We start from the raw sequence: 10174 nt of genomic DNA, 5'->3' as shown, positions 1-10174 counted from the left end.
ATTTCATAGATGATTCATTCCAGAAAGTTTTAATAATTTGACCAGATCTGCTCCGGTTTTGTGTTGATTATGAAACTAGTGATGCATCTTTATGAAACATGCATTTGAAACAAATACTCATTTTGCTGTTGTTGAATGAAACAAACCAAAATAACATAAAAGAAGAAATAATAAAATAAGAAACAGCTGAATGCTGTAGATGTTATTTGACAGCTACTCATTCACTTTGATTCAAATCAAAAACACACTCTCTGTAAATCAGTATACCTTGAATTATATGCCAAATTATGAATTCACTGTGGTGTGATAAGGAGCCCAAAGTTGAACTCCCAGCAAGCTTTTGTCGAGCCTCTCATGACAGCTCTGTCCTCCCCTCAGGTCTAAAGAATTTCCCAAAAGACTGTATTGCACCAAATGCTATTAATTTGTGATTCTGTATGATTTCTGTCTGCATTGTTTTGCATGTTTCTCATATCCTGGTTACCAAACATTTGCTACTAACATATCAGGTTCTAGGCATCTTGTACTTTTGCTGCAGCTGTGCTGACATATCTTTGACATTGCGATAAAGCTGTTTTTGTCTATGAGGTAAAACAGTGAATAAATGATGAAGAAAACACTTCCAGTTACAGAGTGAAAGTCAATTCTTGACCTTTGAAACAATAGTTTGACCAAAAACCAAAAACAAATCAAAATTCAGAGAAAGTCTTATTGCCTTCTCGGGAGCTATTTGTGAACTGAACAAATGAAGAACTGAACAAGCTGCACTTTTAATGCATGTGTAATTAGAAGAGTTTGTTTGCTGTTTTTGTCACTATGCAGTTCTAAAGACAAAAACGAGGACAGCCCGGTTTTCCTTTGTGTCTATTTGTACAGTACAGCTGTTGTCCTTTTCATAGGCTCTGTTAAACTGGCCTCCTTGGAGAAATTAGGTCAGAAAATGTGTTTTTGTGCGTGTGTGGGGAGGACAAGGCTGCGCATCTGTCCGTCTGACCTCCAGGGAGACGACAAGAGCGCAAATCAGAGACATGAGGTGAGGCAGAAAGGCGAGGGTTAAAGAGGAGCGAGGGATGAGATGAGGGGAAGATTCATACTGTAGAAAAAACACATCTGGTGGACATGTTTAAGGTAGACGAGGTCCTCAAGAACACGTTTTTTAAGTGCAGTCCCTTGAGGGTTTCTAATGAGCAGTAATAGAGGTGAGTGCAGGTCGGGTTAGAGTTGAGAGCAGATGTGTAGAGGGGTGTTTGAATTCATGCATGGAGCTGTCTGGAGGTGTTATGGCCCTAATTTGAACACTAAATGATGTCCCTCAGCACGCACATTGACACACACTTTTCTCTGAACCCCCATGTCGGTGCTCATCCCCAAAAGCACTTAAGATTTTTACATCTGTTGGTAAATGAAACCTTTGATTCTGGCTTTCTGTGAGGTTGCATAAGCCCAGCAACAATCTGTGTGTGTGTTTAGCTCAAAGCACACAACTGAAGAACACAAGGAACAGAGTGGAGTTTGGAAAAGAAGTATTTATGTGTGAGTGCAAGCAGAATAACGTACTACATTTCTGTGTGTGTGAAACACTGGGCACGCTGGGGACAACAGCTGCTCCAGGGGTCTGTCTGATGTTTTTTTTTTCTCCCTAGTGACACAAACACACATTCACACACACACACACACACACACACACACACACACACATGCTTGCACTTACACAACCTCAGTGCCACTAAAAAAAAAAGCAGCAGCACCTCGACTTTCACCGCTGACTTTAATTTTAATCCATTCGTTGGACTCTGTTGTACAAACAAAATAAGCTCCATGTTTTTTGAATTGATTGAGTTGATCTCGTCCCTGCGGTTTTTAGCCCTGGAACTGTGCCAGACCTTTAATTAATAGGCTTCATGGTAATGTTTGAAAAAATGCATAAAAATCATTGGTAATTATCTTGAGAATGGTGATATTTGGGGTGATCACAGTATGCACTAAAGCCAGACACTGATTAACTGAAATTTACCACCTTCGGATTATCTCTTTTGCTTGCTGGGAATTCGTATCTGTAAGAAAATATTCTTGGACTCTCTTTTTGAGTTATCGAAATTACAACACCAAAGAATATCCATGAATGATTCGGTCTGTGGTTGATGGCTTTGGTGTATTATCAGTTAATTTTGCAGCTGGTTTTTGGTCTGTTGTTTGCAGATGGCCAATGTTTGATTTTGATCTCTTGCCCAGAATCGTTGCTGATAAAGGCAGTGGGTTGTTGCCCAAATTAAAGGGGTCCCACTGTGCTCATTTTCAGGTTCATTCTTGTATTTTGGTTTTTTATTAGAACATATTTATGCTCCAATGTTTAAAAAACACTTTATATTCCCTCATACTGTCTGTGCTGGAACATATTCACCCTCTGTCTGAAACGCGCTGTTTTAGCCACTGTTTCTTAAGACCCTGTTCCTGAAAAAGCCCAGTCGGCTCTGATTGGTCAATATTTCCTGTTCTTCTCAGCGTCTCTGTCAGGGTTACCAACTTTGTGACTTTCATGCTAGATTTAGCGACTTTTCAGACCTTCTTAGCAACTTTATTCCTAAAAAAGGAATTTATCGACTTAATCAGACCATTGGGAAAAAAGTGATAAATAATTCATTCCCATGCATGCTTCTCAGAGTAATTGCAGTCCGTCCATGATATCACAAATATGCAAATGAGTGTATGCCATCTTCTGGTGACACTTAGCAACTTTTTGGGGCTATTGCTAGCTTTTATCAGAAAAAAGCTGAATTGCTGGCAACTGTTTTCTGCACCACTATTGCAGCCGGAAGAATGACTGCAACATAATTTAATGGCACTTTCTTCTGTGAAAAATCATCATTAAAAGCTTCTAAACCAGAATCTTCATAATCACACGTTCCAGATTATCCATGAGATTGCATGTTTGCATGTAAATAAGTTCTAAACCAAAATCTTCCTAACCAGACATGTTCCAGCAGGAAAATTATCGGAAATAGGGCAGAAATTAGCAACATTGGTAACATAGATTATATGTTTCCCGGAAGTTAGCATGTGGCAACAGGTAGCAGTGTATGCCCTTTAAACAGTTGCAGTAATGTGCAGTAATGTGTAATGTGGAGCAACTTGTCTCGAAATTGGAAAAAAAACGTTTTAAAACAGAATTAAGAACGGCCTGAAGCCTGAGGTTTTTACTCACAGGGATTACTGTTTTATTCATTTACTTCATTATTTAAAACTTTAGCCATGTTTATAAGAACATCTGACATGGTAACGTTACATAAATGAGAGAAAAGATGAGAAAGGGAGCATTTTCACATAATGCATGTCATCGTTTGAACATAAATCCAGGCTGTTGCAAGCATGTGTGGACAAAACTATCCTGATCATCTTATTGTTTGACTGTTCACAATTTCACCATTTTTTTAAAACAATAAATCAGTGCTAAAGTTTATTTCACAAAGTCATTGTCTTTCAGTGGCACGCTATGTATATCTCATAGCTACTGACTCATTTTTTTAGCCACTTGGTTTAATACTGACGTATCTGACCTTTAAAATTCAAATTGTGGACTGCAGACACATTATCATTCACTTAAAGTCATGTCTCTGACCACCTGATGGATGCTAGTCCAGTATTCACTCACCCTTTAGCTTTGTGTTTGCTTTGTTTTTCCTTCAACTCCTGAGGGAAATATCTGGCTCTTTAGCTGCTAACTGTTTTAGTATTTTAACCAGCTTGTTGCTAACTTTGTCTGTTTGGATGCTGGGCAGGCAGCATACAGAGGGATTATCAGAGCTTTTTTGCTGCCTGAAACAACACTGATGAGTGAAGTGAAAGTAAACCAAAACATTTGAATTTTAGGCCATAAAATCCAAAACAAAGAGTTGAAAGAAGCTAAAATATTATGCAGAGCTGAGGGAAACAACTGGGTTATTAAACAATTCTCTGCTGAGCTCCCTATTTCATATTATTATTTGATCCATTGTTAATATACACATACTGTTTATACTAGAAGATCTGATGAAGGTTGATTTTTATTTTTAATAAGTCTTCCACTTTGGCCATGAGAGTGTGGTACCTTAATTCCTCAGATCAACAAATCAAAGAATGGCAGTGCACTGATAAACTTGAACATTTTGACCACATCACAGTTAATTTACATTGAAGCTGCATCAATCACAGTGACTTATGAGGCTAGATGTGCCCGTGTGGAGGCACAGTCAGACACTCCCGTGCATACCACACACAAACTCTCTTTGTCTGCAGCCCTTTTCTCCTGCTCCATCCCTCCCTCCCACTCAGCCCTTCACTCTGTCATGGATCAGAGAACATGTCCCACAGTGCTTTACAGGCAACACACGTGCAGCATGTCCCCGCATGCTGATGTGACTTTACAGCTTTACAGCAACCTTGTACAGTAAATGTGTGCGTGAACATCCAGCGGTGACTACTCAGACTGTGTGAAGGTCTGCCGTGCACTCTCTGACATTGTGTGTGAATATTTCAAATGGAGCAACCTCCCATGTTACCTTGAACACTGGTGGGAATGAGATGTATGACCCAATGCTTCTAGATTTAGACGCTGACTGGTGGGTGGAAAAAAGGATGTTGAGAGAGTGAAATGATACATAAATCTTTTCACGGAACATGAAGTAATGGCTGAGCAGTCGTAAACGACGGGAAAGAAAATGCTGGCATCAAAGTAATTCTCCTTTGTGTTTTATGACTGATCTTGTTTCTCATGTTTGTAGTTTTCACATTCACGATAACTAGAGCTGACGTGATTAACTATTAATCGATATTTTAACTGACAGAAAATAAATCTTAAACAATTTTAATAATCTTTTAAGTAATTTTTCAAGCAAAAATCTGATATTTACAGGTTCTTGAATGTGAGGATTTGTTGCTTTTATTGGTCTAAATTATGGTAGACTTTATGTATTTGGGTTTGGAAATGTTGGTTGGAAAAAACAAGACATTTAATTAAGTCACAGGATATTGTAACAGACTTTTCTCACTGTTTTATAATGTTTTGAAGACCACAATATTTATTTAGAAAACAATCTACAGGTTAAAGGGTGACTTATATTTTTTGACCTGGACCCTATTTTGCCATGTTTTTCTGTCAAAGAGACTAATGGGAACAACAGTTTTTGAAATTAGTCAAGTATGGAGCGAGCTGGTCTAAACAGGTGCTATTAATGTAATGTATCTGTTATGGGCATTTGGTACCATCAAAAGTGGTTGTGATGAAACAGCCTGCAATGTAATCTCTCTGGGAAAATATGCACCGTCGAGGTACATCCATTGAAGGTGCTTGTTTTGCCACTGACAGGCTCAGATTGTATCTGCCAATATTATGGAAATGATCCCTACAGAGATATTGTTATTGTTAACGAGTAAGATCTTTTTTGTTAAACCACAAACAGCCCTGAAATTGCTATCGCCAAACCGATCACACTCCATTCAAATAAATTGTCATTTTAGCGTGTATAGAGGCAGCATATTTTCAAATCAAACTGGCTGAATTAAGGGTTTAATTCAATCAAGCCAGACTTGATGACTGTTTGAAACAGTGGAAAGATAAAGATTTTGCGAGTTTTATTTAGTTTCTGTCAACTTGATAAAATTACTGTTAATTTATATGGCGTCTGCAATTTCCACGCTGTCTCTGGTTAAACAAAAACCATCCTAGTCTTAACCCAAAAAGTCTGTCTCTGTAGAAATCATTTAAATAATGTTGTCAAAGACTCAGAGCCTGTCAGGGGCAAAAACAAGCACTTTTAGTGGACATACATTGACGGTGCATATTTTCCCTGAATGATTACATTGCAGCCTGTTTCGCCACTGCCAACTACTGCTCAATATTGGACTAGTTACAAAAATTGTTGTTCTCAGCAGAAACAGTCTCAAAATAAAGGGAAGTGACCTCAAACCAACATCATCGTTAGATGCAGTCTTGTTAATGACACTGTACTCACTAACGTAGTTGCTGAGATCAGGATGTCACTGATTCAACCTTGTCTCTCCTAAAGTTTTTAAAATTGAATGTGTCATTTTTCTTTCACCTTGTAACAAAGCACAGGAAGTGTCATATTACTGTGAATCTCTGATAACCCCGGGGCCTCATTAGCCTAAACCAGACCTGGTCCATACAGCTCTATTAATACCTAATACTCATTAATCTGTATGTGCATTTGGTGGGTGTCTGTGTGGACACTTGGGATTGACCTCCTGCGACTTTCACACATGACCTCTTGTCCTCTCAGTCCCATGGCTCTCACTGGTCCCAACCTCTGCTGACCTCACCTCTGTTCCCATGGACACCAGAGAAATTAGGAAGAGCACCGTTGAGTCTTGTGTCTCTCTGAGCAGGTCGAGATAGTTTAACTTTAAGGTTGAATAGCCTTTTACATCCTCTTCTAGACGTCCTGGTAGAACAGTTGGAAAGTGGTAAAAAGACCATTTCAGAAAGCTGATAACTTTCCATCATGCCCACTTTCACAGCATTTGTGAATGCACATATTTTCTCCACATTCTTCACATTTTTTCTTCGTAGCCTAATCACCAGCTTCTGGTCACCCTTTTTAAGGCCAAGTGTGAGTATTAAGGACACTAACACGTTGTGGGTATTTAAATGTTTATATTAAAAAAATGAAGCCAGCAAATAATGCTAACATTACAAACAAAAAATTTAGTATTTCTCCACAACCTGTTTTTATTCTCAAGTTGTCAAATACCAATGCTTTGTCATGCCTTTAGGCATCTGATAGTAACGCACAGGGCACTTTTTAGTATATCTATGTGACACATAGCTTAAACATGTCATAACACAGGGCCAAGGTTGTCAATGTAGTGAAATGGTTGCGGTTAGGCAACAAAACTTGTCTAGGCTTTGAGAAAATATCATATCTTGGGTTAACATAAGTATGTTTGTTGCTGTCTGATGTAAATTTGTCACTTGAGTGACGTCTGCCATCTGTAAATTGCCTAACGTGTAAAAAACACACATTGGCCCTACACGGACTTTGCTCCGCTTCATACTATGACGTTTGCTTTCAGCATCAAGTCTTACCGCAGAAGAATTTACATTGGATTTAGTTTAAAGCGCTGTGCGTTTCATAAAGATGTTAAGTGATGCTTTGGCATCAATATATGCTGTTCTCCTCCAAATTTCATTCATAGTAGTGTGGAGAGACTATGGTAGGAAAAAAATACAGAAATTATTATTGTATTCTTCTTCTTCCTCTTCTTATCAGTTAAGAGACCCTGTGACTTGTCATAAAGTAGCGACAGGTAAAGTTTAGATATATGTTACTCACCAAAAACATATTATGTGACTCCTTGAAATCTAACAATTTAATGTTTTCCTCCTAAAAAAAATAAAAAGAAGGGAATTCAGGTAATGTTATTCTACCATTACTTACATCCATGTTTACTATCTTGGAGTCTTGCTGGCACAGTGCTGCACACTTGTTTTTTTTATCACCACCTATTGATCCTTGAATAGTGTTAAACCACTGGTGGGAGTGTGTATAACTCAATTGTGCATGTGTGCAGGTGCATTGTTGTGTGTGTGCAAGAGATGAACAAAATATAGGGGTCTGCTCATAGAAAATCAGCTAGTCAGTCAATTAATATATCCTCACCTTTAGGCTAAAAGGATTCATGTTAATTAATTTGAGAATAATATAATGTTTATTTGCTCCAATGCAGTTCTGTAAGTGGGTATTAGCAGCACAGTGCCAGAGTTTGGGGCTTCTATAATCTCATTCACATTAACAGAAAAGTTTGGTGATATTCAAAATTTTTGTGATGGTCAACAAATCCCATAAAATAACAGGTTAGTCCATCTCTCAATAAAATCTAAAAAATGAGTCACAAATGACTAAGTAGTGCATTTATTAGGGACTATTTTCAGCTGTGGATTTTGGGCTTTCGTGAGGTTTTACAGCAGCAGATGTTGGACTGAGTAAAAATATATTACAGTGTGTTCATGTTAATAAAGGAACATGTCTGCCAGTGGAACAGTTAGGCTTACTGATGTGTTTTAATAGTTTTTAGACAACAATGGAGCTCTAGAGGAAGATATACCAGACTTTGGGTATACAGACAATAAATGTTAGTAGGATTAATTCATTGTTTCTTTTAGTTTTTGGATTTGTTAAGAGTATTGCCTGTGTAACAGGGTGTACAGGGAGTACTCCATCTCTGTGCTGCTTTTATATACACCAGTGAATGTCCTACAAACGTTTACATCACATTTCCCTGTGAAATATTCACACCATCCTTGCTAATGTGTGGCAGAAACACTAGGTTCACGTCACTCTTCAGGGCAGTTCCCAACTTGATGGTTTCTTGTATGTAAAAGTTTTGCGGTGTTTCACAGCAGTTGATCTTTGATGACTGATTTCACAGTTTGGCATTTGGTTAAAGATTTCTTCCCTTTTCTCTGCTGACTAATTTAAGATGTGTCATAACTAAGTCCTGATGTCTTGTTAATCTTTCAAACTAGCTCTCAGTGGTTTCAGCCCGCTCAGCCTTCATCCACTCTATCAACTTTACCTAATCTAATTTACACACACACACACACACACACACACACACACACTGCAGAGAGGCTAACAAGAGACGGCGAGTAAATTTTATGCTCGAATTGGATCTGTCTGTGTCAAGCGTGTGCCTGCCGCTGAGAAGCACATCTTGGGAGGCTGTGACACAAGTTTTATGGCGGTGACGGATCAATCTGTCTTAAGTCACAGGGATCTATCTCATGTCCTTCATTTGAAAATGCCTGGCAGAAAAAAAAATGTGTAGAGCTGGCAAATGTCAACAAGCGTTCAGTGTGTGTCTGCGCGGGTGTTTGTGGGTGTACTTGTACCACAGTGAGGACCAACAGGGTGACTGAGTGTGCGTCTTGTCTCTGTGTGTGTTTGTGTGCGTGTGCACACAAGTGTGGGTGTGCTGTGAGAAATATGAATTTGTTGGTAAATGTCAAGAAGTTGGCAGTCTAATGGCTGAGCTGACAGATGATCCATAAAGCTATAAAGTGATTGGTTTGGAGATTCTCATTCATTCTAATGCAACTGTCAGAGTGAAGCTCTCTGTGTGTGTGTGTGTGTGTGTGTGTGTGTGTGTGTGTGTGTGTGTGTAAGTGAGAAATAGAGTGTATAGAGTGAAGCAGTGCAGTAGTGTCGTTGCAGTTTAATTACTTCCAGAATAGAGTTGCTTGTTGCATGTTTGTTTGTCACTTTCTTGTTTCAGCTCTTCACACTAACTTCTGATTAGCCTGAGGATCACTGAAAAGATTTTAGGACTATGTTGACAATTATTTGCAGAGATGTTGCCAGTGCTGTTATGCACTTCATTATTAAAGATGAGTAGAAGCAGGTGATGAATATTGATGATAGATTTATATGATTATATGTTAGTAACATACCATATGTAAATGGGCAGTCCCGCAAGGATTTTGATGGCTTTTTTGGCTGTAAAATGGCTGATTTCACACCAGCTGTTTTAAAATATTGTGATGCAGGTCACAACATTTTTAGGCAAGTTTTTTTTTTAAATTTCTTTTACTAGTTCTAATGAGAAAAATTTGCTTTGTTCTGGGTTTGTGATTAATAGTACATTAACAGTATCACTAACCAGGCATATTCAGTCTAATCCACCTTTATTCTTTCACCAGATTTAATAGATCTGGATGAAACAGCCTCTTTCATGGTGATCTGTCTCGTCTGTTGTCCACGTATTTAAGCTATTATCTGGGTGTTTTGCTGTAGAAAAGTGTTTGTCAATCAATGTCATTATTGTTCTTCTATGATGCTGCATGTTGAGCAAAACCGTTTGTCCTCGCTTTCTTGCAAAACATCAGGGAATTGCCTTCCACAATCTTTGCAGTGTTTTTGATGGTAAATTTGAGACATCAGTGACGCACGTGTCTCAATCTCAGCATTGCCAATACAGGAAGCAGTATCGTGCCCACTTCCTGTTCGCATACTGTCAAAGTACAGTTAAACAGTGCACTAAAATATGTTTCTGAAAACATTTTAGGTGAGAAGTAGGCAATGTAGTGACAGAATTGTTGTTTAGGTTTGACCAGCACTGCCTAGTTTTACAGTTGCCAGAGTTAGAAAGAGAGAGGGGGGGGGGCGCTCGTTCTCTCAAT

This window comes from Plectropomus leopardus, chromosome 18 (genome assembly GCF_008729295.1).
Source record: "Plectropomus leopardus isolate mb chromosome 18, YSFRI_Pleo_2.0, whole genome shotgun sequence".
NCBI lineage: Eukaryota > Metazoa > Chordata > Actinopteri > Perciformes > Serranidae > Plectropomus > Plectropomus leopardus.
The sequence above is the reverse complement of the archived record's forward strand: the minus strand, read 5'-3'. Positions refer to the sequence as shown.